This window comes from Rhinichthys klamathensis, unplaced genomic scaffold, assembly GCF_029890125.1.
Source record: "Rhinichthys klamathensis goyatoka isolate OS25496 unplaced genomic scaffold, OSU_Roscu_1.1 h1tg000176l_1, whole genome shotgun sequence".
Taxonomy (NCBI): domain Eukaryota; kingdom Metazoa; phylum Chordata; class Actinopteri; order Cypriniformes; family Leuciscidae; genus Rhinichthys; species Rhinichthys klamathensis.
The window spans coordinates 6665805-6679023 of record NW_026606705.1 but is presented as its reverse complement, the minus strand read 5'-3'; the positions used below and the strand labels follow the sequence as shown (position 1 = coordinate 6679023).

Below are 13219 nucleotides of genomic sequence, written 5' to 3'. Positions count from 1 at the left end.
ACCAAAACATTGTAACAACACTGACGCATATTACATGAATATGAGAGTAATACTATTACTGCATTTGTTCAACATTAGTCCTACAAAAACACTGGACCTCAATTACATTGCATATGTAGGACTGGACAAACGCACAAAAGGGAATGCAGAAAGCAGATCTTTCATTTACACTCTCCCGTGTATCAAAAAGCACCACTCTGCCCCATGTGAGGCTCGAACTCACGACCTTCAGATTATGAGACTGACGCGCTGCCTAACTGCGCCAACGAGGCATGTGCTGTGGCTAGGGTGAGCGGTGCAGCACTAGCTTCCAGATCATCTGCCATTCGGTGCAGCTCCAAAAGTACTGCTCACCCTCAGCCATCACGTCAGGATGGCCGAGCGGTCTAAGGCGCTGCGTTCAGGTCGCAGTCTCCCCTGGAGGCGTGGGTTCGAATCCCACTTCTGACAAACCTAACCTTTGGCTGCGGGCTCAAGCTAGAGTCTTTAACCCTCTGGCAAGTTTACCCAGAAATGCATTCATGTTGACAAAGCACTGCATTTCAGTTCATGCTAGAGTTAACCAAACATTACAGTAACACTGACCTGCATTACATGGACTTTAAAGTAACACTTTAGTGCAATGTATGGGATTCGGTGGCATTTTCGTGCAGTTTCTTGGAATTTCAAGTCGTGACATTTCATGAAATTGGACATGTTTATAGAATGGGATCCAACAGAATTTCAAAGAATACCACGTTCTGATGTTTACCGGAAGAAGAACTTGTTTATGAAAGGCTGTTCATGTCTTCTTTTTTTTTCTTTTTAGGGGGAGTATGCGATGTGATTCTTGGAGTCTGACTGTGATGTCATGGTCTGAAGTTTTGGGGATGCAGTAGAGTTTCATGGCAAGGATTCTTGGAAATTTCTTGGAATTGAATGTCATGGGTTTTGGGGGCATGGGGTGGAGTGTCATGGCATAAGATTCAAGGAATGTCATGCAAAACATTGCATTAGCATTGACAAGACATGTCATTGGAACGAAAGAATTATATTAGCCTCAACAAAACATTGTAACAACACTGACGCATATTACATGAATATGAGAGTAATACTATTACTGCATTTGTTCAACATTAGTCCTACAAAAACACTGGACCTCAATTACATTGCATATGAAGGACTGGACAAACGCACAAAAGGGAATGCAGAAAGCAGCTCTTTCTTTTACACTCTCCCGTGTATCAAAAAGCACCACTCTGCCCCGTGTGAGGCTCGAACTCACGACCTTCAGATTATGAGACTGACGCGCTGCCTAACTGCGCCAACGAGGCATGTGCTGTGGCTAGGGTGAGCGGTGCAGCACTAGCTTCCAGATCATCTGCCATTCGGTGCAGCTGCAAAAGTACTGCTCACCCTCAGCCATCACGTCAGGATGGCCGAGCGGTCTAAGGCGCTGCGTTCAGGTCGCAGTCTCCCCTGGAGGCGTGGGTTCGAATCCCACTTCTGACAAACCTAACCTTTGGCTGCGGGCTCAAGCTAGAGTCTTTAACCCTCTGGCAAGTTTACCCAGAAATGCATTCATGTTGACAAAGCACTGCATTTCAGTTCATGCTAGAGTTAACCAAACATTACAGTAACACTGACCTGCATTACATGGACTTTAAAGTAACACTTTAGTGCGATGTATGGGATTCGGTGGCATTTTCGTGCAGTTTTCTTGGAATTTCAAGTCGTGACATTTCATGAAATTGGACATGTTTATAGAATGGGATCCAACAGAATTTCAAAGAATACCACGTTCTGATGTTTACCGGAAGAAGAACTTGTTTATGAAAGGCTGTTCATGTCTTCTTTTTTTTTCTTTTTAGGGGGAGTATGCGATGTGATTCTTGGAGTCTGACTGTGATGTCATGGTCTGAAGTTTTGGGGATGCAGTAGAGTTTCATGGCAAGGATTCTTGGAAATTTCTTGGAATTGAATGTCATGGGTTTTGGGGGCATGGGGTGGAGTGTCATGGCATAAGATTCAAGGAATGTCATGCAAAACATTGCATTAGCATTGACAAGACATGTCATTGGAACGAAAGAATTATATTAGCCTCACCAAAACATTGTAACAACACTGACGCATATTACATGAATATGAGAGTAAAACTATTACTGCATTTGTTCAACATTAGTCCTACAAAAACACTGGACCTCAATTACATTGCATATAAGGGACTGGACAAACGCACAAAAGGGAATGCAGAAAGCAGCTCTTTCTTTTACACTCTCCCGTGTATCAAAAAGCACCACTCTGCCCCGTGTGAGGCTCGAACTCACGACCTTCAGATTATGAGACTGACGCGCTGCCTAACTGCGCCAACGAGGCATGTGCTGTGGCTAGGGTGAGCGGTGCAGCACTAGCTTCCAGATCATCTGCCATTCGGTGCAGCTGCAAAAGTACTGCTCACCCTCAGCCATCACGTCAGGATGGCCGAGCGGTCTAAGGCGCTGCGTTCAGGTCGCAGTCTCCCCTGGAGGCGTGGGTTCGAATCCCACTTCTGACAAACCTAACCTTTGGCTGCGGGCTCAAGCTAGAGTCTTTAACCCTCTGGCAAGTTTACCCAGAAATGCATTCATGTTGACAAAGCACTGCATTTCAGTTCATGCTAGAGTTAACCAAACATTACAGTAACACTGACCTGCATTACATGGACTTTAAAGTAACACTTTAGTGCGATGTATGGGATTCGGTGGCATTTTCGTGCAGTTTTCTTGGAATTTCAAGTCGTGACATTTCATGAAATTGGACATGTTTATAGAATGGGATCCAACAGAATTTCAAAGAATACCACGTTCTGATGTTTACCGGAAGAAGAACTTGTTTATGAAAGGCTGTTCATGTCTTCTTTTTTTTTCTTTTTAGGGGGAGTATGCCATGTGATTCTTGGAGTCTGACTGTGATGTCATGGTCTGAAGTTTTGGGGATGCAGTAGAGTTTCATTGCAAGGATTCTTGGAAATTTCTTGGAATTGAATGTCATGGGTTTTGGGGGCATGGGGTGGAGTGTCATGGCATAAGATTCAAGGAATGTCATGCAAAACATTACATTAACATTGACAAGACATGTCATTGGAACGAAAGAATTATATCAGCCTCAACAAAACATTGTAACAACACTGACGCATATTACATGAATATGAGAGTAATACTATTACTGCATTTGTTCAACATTAGTCCTACAAAAACACTGGACCTCAATTACATTGCATATGTAGGACTGGACAAACGCACAAAAGGGAATGCAGAAAGCAGATCTTTCATTTACACTCTCCCGTGTATCAAAAAGCACCACTCTGCCCCGTGTGAGGCTCGAACTCACGACCTTCAGATTATGAGACTGACGCGCTGCCTAACTGCGCCAACGAGGCATGTGCTGTGGCTAGGGTGAGCGGTGCAGCACTAGCTTCCAGATCATCTGCCATTCGGTGCAGCTCCAAAAGTACTGCTCACCCTCAGCCATCACGTCAGGATGGCCGAGCGGTCTAAGGCGCTGCGTTCAGGTCGCAGTCTCCCCTGGAGGCGTGGGTTCGAATCCCACTTCTGACAAACCTAACCTTTGGCTGCGGGCTCAAGCTAGAGTCTTTAACCCTCTGGCAAGTTTACCCAGAAATGCATTCATGTTGACAAAGCACTGCATTTCAGTTCATGCTAGAGTTAACCAAACATTACAGTAACACTGACCTGCATTACATGGACTTTAAAGTAACACTTTAGTGCGATGTATGGGATTCGGTGGCATTTTCGTGCAGTTTTCTTGGAATTTCAAGTCGTGACATTTCATGAAATTGGACATGTTTATAGAATGGGATCCAACAGAATTTCAAAGAATACCACGTTCTGATGTTTACCGGAAGAAGAACTTGTTTATGAAAGGCTGTTCATGTCTTCTTTTTTTTTCTTTTTAGGGGGAGTATGCGATGTGATTCTTGGAGTCTGACTGTGATGTCATGGTCTGAAGTTTTGGGGATGCAGTAGAGTTTCATGGCAAGGATTCTTGGAAATTTCTTGGAATTGAATGTCATGGGTTTTGGGGGCATGGGGTGGAGTGTCATGGCATAAGATTCAAGGAATGTCATGCAAAACATTACATTAACATTGACAAGACATGTCATTGGAACGAAATAATTATATTAGCCTCAACAAAACATTGTAACAACACTGACGCATATTACATGAATATGAGAGTAATACTATTACTGCATTTGTTCAACATTAGTCCTACAAAAACACTGGACCTCAATTACATTGCATATGTAGGACTGGACAAACGCACAAAAGGGAATGCAGAAAGCAGATCTTTCATTTACACTCTCCCGTGTATCAAAAAGCACCACTCTGCCCCGTGTGAGGCTCGAACTCACGACCTTCAGATTATGAGACTGACACGCTGCCTAACTGCGCCAACGAGGCATGTGCTGTGGCTAGGGTGAGCGGTGCAGCACTAGCTTCCAGATCATCTGCCATTCGGTGCAGCTCCAAAAGTACTGCTCACCCTCAGCCATCACGTCAGGATGGCCGAGCGGTCTAAGGCGCTGCGTTCAGGTCGCAGTCTCCCCTGGAGGCGTGGGTTCGAATCCCACTTCTGACAAACCTAACCTTTGGCTGCGGGCTCAAGCTAGAGTCTTTAACCCTCTGGCAAGTTTACCCAGAAATGCATTCATGTTGACAAAGCACTGCATTTCAGTTCATGCTAGAGTTAACCAAACATTACAGTAACACTGACCTGCATTACATGGACTTTAAAGTAACACTTTAGTGCGATGTATGGGATTCGGTGGCATTTTCGTGCAGTTTTCTTGGAATTTCAAGTCGTGACATTTCATGAAATTGGACATGTTTATAGAATGGGATCCAACAGAATTTCAAAGAATACCACGTTCTGATGTTTACCGGAAGAAGAACTTGTTTATGAAAGGCTGTTCATGTCTTCTTTTTTTTCTTTTTAGGGGGAGTATGCGATGTGATTCTTGGAGTCTGACTGTGATGTCATGGTCTGAAGTTTTGGGGATGCAGTAGAGTTTCATGGCAAGGATTCTTGGAAATTTCTTGGAATTGAATGTCATGGGTTTTGGGGGCATGGGGTGGAGTGTCATGGCATAAGATTCAAGGAATGTCATGCAAAACATTACATTAGCATTGACAAGACATGTCATTGGAACGAAAGAATTATATTAGCCTCAACAAAACATTGTAACAACACTGACGCATATTACATGAATATGAGAGTAATACTATTACTGCATTTGTTCAACATTAGTCCTACAAAAACACTGGACCTCAATTACATTGCATATGAAGGACTGGACAAACGCACAAAAGGGAATGCAGAAAGCAGCTCTTTCATTTACACTCTCCCGTGTATCAAAAAGCACCACTCTGCCCCGTGTGAGGCTCGAACTCACGACATTCAGATTATGAGACTGACGCGCTGCCTAACTGCGCCAACGAGGCATGTGCTGTGGCTAGGGTGAGCGGTGCAGCACTAGCTTCCAGATCATCTGCCATTCGGTGCAGCTGCAAAAGTACTGCTCACCCTGAGCCATCACGTCAGGATGGCCGAGCGGTCTAAGGCGCTGCGTTCAGGTCGCAGTCTCCCCTGGAGGCGTGGGTTCGAATCCCACTTCTGACAAACCTAACCTTTGGCTGCGGGCTCAAGCTAGAGTCTTTAACCCTCTGGCAAGTTTACCCAGAAATGCATTCATGTTGACAAAGCACTGCATTTCAGTTCATGCTAGAGTTAACCAAACATTACAGTAACACTGACCTGCATTACATGGACTTTAAAGTAACACTTTAGTGCGATGTATGGGATTCGGTGGCATTTTCGTGCAGTTTTCTTGGAATTTCAAGTCGTGACATTCCATGAAATTGGACATGTTTATAGAATGGGATCCAACAGAATTTCAAAGAATACCACGTTCTGATGTTTACCGGAAGAAGAACTTGTTTATGAAAGGCTGTTCATGTCTTCTTTTTTTTTCTTTTTAGGGGGAGTATGCGATGTGATTCTTGGAGTCTGACTGTGATGTCATGGTCTGAAGTTTTGGGGATGCAGTAGAGTTTCATGGCAAGGATTCTTGGAAATTTCTTGGAATTGAATGTCATGGGTTTTGGGGGCATGGGGTGGAGTGTCATGGCATAAGATTCAAGGAATGTCATGCAAAACATTACATTAGCATTGACAAGACATGTCATTGGAACGAAAGAATTATATTAGCCTCAACAAAACATTGTAACAACACTGACGCATATTACATGAATATGAGAGTAATACTATTACTGCATTTGTTCAACATTAGTCCTACAAAAACACTGGACCTCAATTACATTGCATATGTAGGACTGGACAAACGCACAAAAGGGAATGCAGAAAGCAGATCTTTCATTTACACTCTCCCGTGTATCAAAAAGCACCACTCTGCCCCGTGTGAGGCTCGAACTCACGACCTTCAGATTATGAGACTGACGCGCTGCCTAACTGCGCCAACGAGGCATGTGCTGTGGCTAGGGTGAGCGGTGCAGCACTAGCTTCCAGATCATCTGCCATTCGGTGCAGCTCCAAAAGTACTGCTCACCCTCAGCCATCACGTCAGGATGGCCGAGCGGTCTAAGGCGCTGCGTTCAGGTCGCAGTCTCCCCTGGAGGCGTGGGTTCGAATCCCACTTCTGACAAACCTAACCTTTGGCTGCGGGCTCAAGCTAGAGTCTTTAACCCTCTGGCAAGTTTACCCAGAAATGCATTCATGTTGACAAAGCACTGCATTTCAGTTCATGCTAGAGTTAACCAAACATTACAGTAACACTGACCTGCATTACATGGACTTTAAAGTAACACTTTAGTGCGATGTATGGGATTCGGTGGCATTTTCGTGCAGTTTTCTTGGAATTTCAAGTCGTGACATTTCATGAAATTGGACATGTTTATAGAATGGGATCCAACAGAATTTCAAAGAATACCACGTTCTGATGTTTACCGGAAGAAGAACTTGTTTATGAAAGGCTGTTCATGTCTTCTTTTTTTTTCTTTTTAGGGGGAGTATGCCATGTGATTCTTGGAGTCTGACTGTGATGTCATGGTCTGAAGTTTTGGGGATGCAGTAGAGTTTCATGGCAAGGATTCTTGGAAATTTCTTGGAATTGAATGTCATGGGTTTTGGGGGCATGGGGTGGAGTGTCATGGCATAAGATTCAAGGAATGTCATGCAAAACATTGCATTAGCATTGACAAGACATGTCATTGGAACGAAAGAATTATATTAGCCTCAACAAAACATTGTAACAACACTGACGCATATTACATGAATATGAGAGTAATACTATTACTGCATTTGTTCAACATTAGTCCTACAAAAACACTGGACCTCAATTACATTGCATATGAAGGACTGGACAAACGCACAAAAGGGAATGCAGAAAGCAGCTCTTTCTTTTACACTCTCCCGTGTATCAAAAAGCACCACTCTGCCCCGTGTGAGGCTCGAACTCACGACCTTCAGATTATGAGACTGACGCGCTGCCTAACTGCGCCAACGAGGCATGTGCTGTGGCTAGGGTGAGCGGTGCAGCACTAGCTTCCAGATCATCTGCCATTCGGTGCAGCTGCAAAAGTACTGCTCACCCTCAGCCATCACGTCAGGATGGCCGAGCGGTCTAAGGCGCTGCGTTCAGGTCGCAGTCTCCCCTGGAGGCGTGGGTTCGAATCCCACTTCTGACAAACCTAACCTTTGGCTGCGGGCTCAAGCTAGAGTCTTTAACCCTCTGGCAAGTTTACCCAGAAATGCATTCATGTTGACAAAGCACTGCATTTCAGTTCATGCTAGAGTTAACCAAACATTACAGTAACACTGACCTGCATTACATGGACTTTAAAGTAACACTTTAGTGCAATGTATGGGATTCGGTGGCATTTTCGTGCAGTTTTCTTGGAATTTCAAGTCGTGACATTTCATGAAATTGGACATGTTTATAGAATGGGATCCAACAGAATTTCAAAGAATACCACGTTCTGATGTTTACCGGAAGAGAACTTGTTTATGAAAGGCTGTTCATGTCTTCTTTTTTTTTCTTTTTAGGGGGAGTATGCGATGTGATTCTTGGAGTCTGACTGTGATGTCATGGTCTGAAGTTTTGGGGATGCAGTAGAGTTTCATGGCAAGGATTCTTGGAAATTTCTTGGAATTGAATGTCATGGGTTTTGGGGGCATGGGGTGGAGTGTCATGGCATAAGATTCAAGGAATGTCATGCAAAACATTACATTAGCATTGACAAGACATGTCATTGGAACGAAAGAATTATATTAGCCTCAACAAAACATTGTAACAACACTGACGCATATTACATGAATATGAGAGTAATACTATTACTGCATTTGTTCAACATTAGTCCTACAAAAACACTGGACCTCAATTACATTGCATATGTAGGACTGGACAAACGCACAAAAGGGAATGCAGAAAGCAGATCTTTCATTTACACTCTCCCGTGTATCAAAAAGCACCACTCTGCCCCATGTGAGGCTCGAACTCACGACCTTCAGATTATGAGACTGACGCGCTGCCTAACTGCGCCAACGAGGCATGTGCTATGTCTAGGGTGAGCGGTGCAGCACTAGCTTCCAGATCATCTGCCATTCGGTGCAGCTCCAAAAAGTACTGCTCACCCTCAGCCATCACGTCAGGATGGCCGAGCAGTCTAAGGCGCTGCGTTCAGGTCGCAGTCTCCCCTGGAGGCGTGGGTTCGAATCCCACTTCTGACAAACCTAACCTTTGGCTGCGGGCTCAAGCTAGAGTCTTTAACCCTCTGGCAAGTTTACCCAGAAATGCATTCATGTTGACAAAGCACTGCATTTCAGTTCATGCTAGAGTTAACCAAACATTACAGTAACACTGACCTGCATTACATGGACTTTAAAGTAACACTTTAGTGCGATGTATGGGATTCGGTGGCATTTTCGTGCAGTTTTCTTGGAATTTCAAGTCGTGACATTTCATGAAATTGGACATGTTTATAGAATGGGATCCAACAGAATTTCAAAGAATACCACGTTCTGATGTTTACCGGAAGAAGAACTTGTTTATGAAAGGCTGTTCATGTCTTCTTTTTTTTTTCTTTTTAGGGGGAGTATGCCATGTGATTCTTGGAGTCTGACTGTGATGTCATGGTCTGAAGTTTTGGGGATGCAGTAGAGTTTCATGGCAAGGATTCTTGGAAATTTCTTGGAATTGAATGTCATGGGTTTTGGGGGCATGGGGTGGAGTGTCATGGCATAAGATTCAAGGAATGTCATGCAAAACATTGCATTAGCATTGACAAGACATGTCATTGGAACGAAAGAATTATATTAGCCTCAACAAAACATTGTAACAACACTGACGCATATTACATGAATATGAGAGTAATACTTTTACTGCATTTGTTCAACATTAGTCCTACAAAAACACTGGACCTCAATTACATTGCATATGAAGGACTGGACAAACGCACAAAAGGGAATGCAAAAAGCAGCTCTTTCATTTACACTCTCCGGTGTATCAAAAAGCACCACTCTGCCCCGTGTGAGGCTCGAACTCACGACCTTCAGATTATGAGACTGACGCGCTGCCTAACTGCGCCAACGAGGCATGTGCTGTAGCTAGGGTGAGCGGTGCAGCACTAGCTTCCAGATCATCTGCCATTCGGTGCAGCTCCAAAAGTACTGCTCACCCTCAGCCATTACGTCAGGATGGCCGAGCGGTCTAAGGCGCTGCGTTCAGGTCGCAGTCTTCCTGGAGGCGTGGGTTCGAATCCCACTTCTGACAAACCTAACCTTTGGCTGCGGGCTCAAGCTAGAGTCTTTAACCCTCTGGCAAGTTTACCCAGAAATGCATTCATGTTGACAAAGCACTGCATTTCAGTTCATGCTAGAGTTAACCAAACATTACAGTAACACTGACCTGCATTACATGGACTTTAAAGTAACACTTTAGTGCAATGTATGGGATTCGGTGGCATTTTCGTGCAGTTTCTTGGAATTTCAAGTCGTGACATTTCATGAAATTGGACATGTTTATAGAATGGGATCCAACAGAATTTCAAAGAATACCACGTTCTGATGTTTACCGGAAGAAGAACTTGTTTATGAAAGGCTGTTCATGTCTTCTTTTTTTTTCTTTTTAGGGGGAGTATGCGATGTGATTCTTGGAGTCTGACTGTGATGTCATGGTCTGAAGTTTTGGGGATGCAGTAGAGTTTCATGGCAAGGATTCTTGGAAATTTCTTGGAATTGAATGTCATGGGTTTTGGGGGCATGGGGTGGAGTGTCATGGCATAAGATTCAAGGAATGTCATGCAAAACATTACATTAGCATTGACAAGACATGTCATTGGAACGAAAGAATTATATTAGCCTCAACAAAACATTGTAACAATACTGACGCATATTACATGAATATGAGAGTAATACTATTACTGCATTTGTTCAACATTAGTCCTACAAAAACACTGGACCTCAATTACATTGCATATGTAGGACTGGACAAACGCACAAAAGGGAATGCAGAAAGCAGATCTTTCATTTACACTCTCCCGTGTATCAAAAAGCACCACTCTGACCCGTGTGAGGCTCGAACTCACGACCTTCAGATTATGAGACTGACGCGCTGCCTAACTGCGCCAACGAGGCATGTGCTGTGGCTAGGGTGAGCGGTGCAGCACTAGCTTCCAGATCATCTGCCATTCGGTGCAGCTCCAAAAGTACTGCTCACCCTCAGCCATCACGTCAGGATGGCCGAGCGGTCTAAGGCGCTGCGTTCAGGTCGCAGTCTCCCCTGGAGGCGTGGGTTCGAATCCCACTTCTGACAAACCTAACCTTTGGCTGCGGGCTCAAGCTAGAGTCTTTAACCCTCTGGCAAGTTTACCCAGAAATGCATTCATGTTGACAAAGCACTGCATTTCAGTTCATGCTAGAGTTAACCAAACATTACAGTAACACTGACCTGCATTACATGGACTTTAAAGTAACACTTTAGTGCGATGTATGGGATTCGGTGGCATTTTCGTGCAGTTTTCTTGGAATTTCAAGTCGTGACATTTCATGAAATTGGACATGTTTATAGAATGGGATCCAACAGAATTTCAAAGAATACCACGTTCTGATGTTTACCGGAAGAAGAACTTGTTTATGAAAGGCTGTTCATGTCTTCTTTTTTTTTCTTTTTAGGGGGAGTATGCCATGTGATTCTTGGAGTCTGACTGTGATGTCATGGTCTGAAGTTTTGGGGATGCAGTAGAGTTTCATGGCAAGGATTCTTGGAAATTTCTTGGAATTGAATGTCATGGGTTTTGGGGGCATGGGGTGGAGTGTCATGGCATAAGATTCAAGGAATGTCATGCAAAACATTGCATTAGCATTGACAAGACATGTCATTGGAACGAAAGAATTATATTAGCCTCAACAAAACATTGTAACAACACTGACGCATATTACATGAATATGAGAGTAATACTATTACTGCATTTGTTCAACATTAGTCCTACAAAAACACTGGACCTCAATTACATTGCATATGAAGGACTGGACAAACGCACAAAAGGGAATGCAGAAAGCAGCTCTTTCTTTTACACTCTCCCGTGTATCAAAAAGCACCACTCTGCCCCGTGTGAGGCTCGAACTCACGACCTTCAGATTATGAGACTGACGCGCTGCCTAACTGCGCCAACGAGGCATGTGCTGTGGCTAGGGTGAGCGGTGCAGCACTAGCTTCCAGATCATCTGCCATTCGGTGCAGCTGCAAAAGTACTGCTCACCCTCAGCCATCACGTCAGGATGGCCGAGCGGTCTAAGGCGCTGCGTTCAGGTCGCAGTCTCCCCTGGAGGCGTGGGTTCGAATCCCACTTCTGACAAACCTAACCTTTGGCTGCGGGCTCAAGCTAGAGTCTTTAACCCTCTGGCAAGTTTACCCAGAAATGCATTCATGTTGACAAAGCACTGCATTTCAGTTCATGCTAGAGTTAACCAAACATTACAGTAACACTGACCTGCATTACATGGACTTTAAAGTAACACTTTAGTGCAATGTATGGGATTCGGTGGCATTTTCGTGCAGTTTTCTTGGAATTTCAAGTCGTGACATTTCATGAAATTGGACATGTTTATAGAATGGGATCCAACAGAATTTCAAAGAATACCACGTTCTGATGTTTACCGGAAGAGAACTTGTTTATGAAAGGCTGTTCATGTCTTCTTTTTTTTTCTTTTTAGGGGGAGTATGCGATGTGATTCTTGGAGTCTGACTGTGATGTCATGGTCTGAAGTTTTGGGGATGCAGTAGAGTTTCATGGCAAGGATACTTGGAAATTTCTTGGAATTGAATGTCATGGGTTTTGGGGGCATGGGGTGGAGTGTCATGGCATAAGATTCAAGGAATGTCATGCAAAACATTACATTAGCATTGACAAGACATGTCATTGGAACGAAAGAATTATATTAGCCTCAACAAAACATTGTAACAACACTGACGCATATTACATGAATATGAGAGTAATACTATTACTGCATTTGTTCAACATTAGTCCTACAAAAACACTGGACCTCAATTACATTGCATATGTAGGACTGGACAAACGCACAAAAGGGAATGCAGAAAGCAGATCTTTCATTTACACTCTCCCGTGTATCAAAAAGCACCACTCTGCCCCATGTGAGGCTCGAACTCACGACCTTCAGATTATGAGACTGACGCGCTGCCTAACTGCGCCAACGAGGCATGTGCTATGTCTAGGGTGAGCGGTGCAGCACTAGCTTCCAGATCATCTGCCATTCGGTGCAGCTCCAAAAAGTACTGCTCACCCTCAGCCATCACGTCAGGATGGCCGAGCAGTCTAAGGCGCTGCCTTCAGGTCGCAGTCTCCCCTGGAGGCGTGGGTTCGAATCCCACTTCTGACAAACCTAACCTTTGGCTGCGGGCTCAAGCTAGAGTCTTTAACCCTCTGGCAAGTTTACCCAGAAATGCATTCATGTTGACAAAGCACTGCATTTCAGTTCATGCTAGAGTTAACCAAACATTACAGTAACACTGACCTGCATTACATGGACTTTAAAGTAACACTTTAGTGCGATGTATGGGATTCGGTGGCATTTTCGTGCAGTTTTCTTGGAATTTCAAGTCGTGACATTTCATGAAATTGGACATGTTTATAGAATGGGATCCAAC

The 13219-nt window shown here is 44.0% G+C and overlaps 14 non-coding genes across 14 annotated transcripts; 4 read left to right on the top strand and 10 right to left on the bottom strand.

The window, feature by feature from the left end:
- Positions 1-198: 198 nt before the first annotated feature.
- Positions 199-272, bottom strand: trnam-cau (transfer RNA methionine (anticodon CAU)). Its single transcript has one exon. It is a non-coding gene; the product is annotated as a tRNA-Met (tRNA).
- A 967-nt stretch (positions 273-1239) lies between these two features.
- trnam-cau (transfer RNA methionine (anticodon CAU)) lies at positions 1240-1313 on the bottom strand. Its single transcript has one exon. It is a non-coding gene; the product is annotated as a tRNA-Met (tRNA).
- Positions 1314-2281: 968 nt separating this feature from the next.
- trnam-cau (transfer RNA methionine (anticodon CAU)) lies at positions 2282-2355 on the bottom strand. The gene has a single exon. It is a non-coding gene; the product is annotated as a tRNA-Met (tRNA).
- A 968-nt stretch (positions 2356-3323) lies between these two features.
- trnam-cau (transfer RNA methionine (anticodon CAU)) lies at positions 3324-3397 on the bottom strand. The gene has a single exon. It is a non-coding gene; the product is annotated as a tRNA-Met (tRNA).
- A 3051-nt stretch (positions 3398-6448) lies between these two features.
- Positions 6449-6522, bottom strand: trnam-cau (transfer RNA methionine (anticodon CAU)). The gene has a single exon. It is a non-coding gene; the product is annotated as a tRNA-Met (tRNA).
- A 95-nt stretch (positions 6523-6617) lies between these two features.
- trnal-cag (transfer RNA leucine (anticodon CAG)) lies at positions 6618-6700 on the top strand. Its single transcript has one exon. It is a non-coding gene; the product is annotated as a tRNA-Leu (tRNA).
- Positions 6701-7490: 790 nt separating this feature from the next.
- trnam-cau (transfer RNA methionine (anticodon CAU)) lies at positions 7491-7564 on the bottom strand. The gene has a single exon. It is a non-coding gene; the product is annotated as a tRNA-Met (tRNA).
- Positions 7565-7659: 95 nt separating this feature from the next.
- Positions 7660-7742, top strand: trnal-cag (transfer RNA leucine (anticodon CAG)). The gene has a single exon. It is a non-coding gene; the product is annotated as a tRNA-Leu (tRNA).
- Positions 7743-8531: 789 nt separating this feature from the next.
- Positions 8532-8605, bottom strand: trnam-cau (transfer RNA methionine (anticodon CAU)). Its single transcript has one exon. It is a non-coding gene; the product is annotated as a tRNA-Met (tRNA).
- Positions 8606-9575: 970 nt separating this feature from the next.
- On the bottom strand, positions 9576-9649 carry trnam-cau (transfer RNA methionine (anticodon CAU)). The gene has a single exon. It is a non-coding gene; the product is annotated as a tRNA-Met (tRNA).
- Positions 9650-10784: 1135 nt separating this feature from the next.
- On the top strand, positions 10785-10867 carry trnal-cag (transfer RNA leucine (anticodon CAG)). The gene has a single exon. It is a non-coding gene; the product is annotated as a tRNA-Leu (tRNA).
- A 790-nt stretch (positions 10868-11657) lies between these two features.
- Positions 11658-11731, bottom strand: trnam-cau (transfer RNA methionine (anticodon CAU)). Its single transcript has one exon. It is a non-coding gene; the product is annotated as a tRNA-Met (tRNA).
- Positions 11732-11826: 95 nt separating this feature from the next.
- On the top strand, positions 11827-11909 carry trnal-cag (transfer RNA leucine (anticodon CAG)). Its single transcript has one exon. It is a non-coding gene; the product is annotated as a tRNA-Leu (tRNA).
- A 789-nt stretch (positions 11910-12698) lies between these two features.
- On the bottom strand, positions 12699-12772 carry trnam-cau (transfer RNA methionine (anticodon CAU)). The gene has a single exon. It is a non-coding gene; the product is annotated as a tRNA-Met (tRNA).
- Positions 12773-13219: the final 447 nt, after the last annotated feature.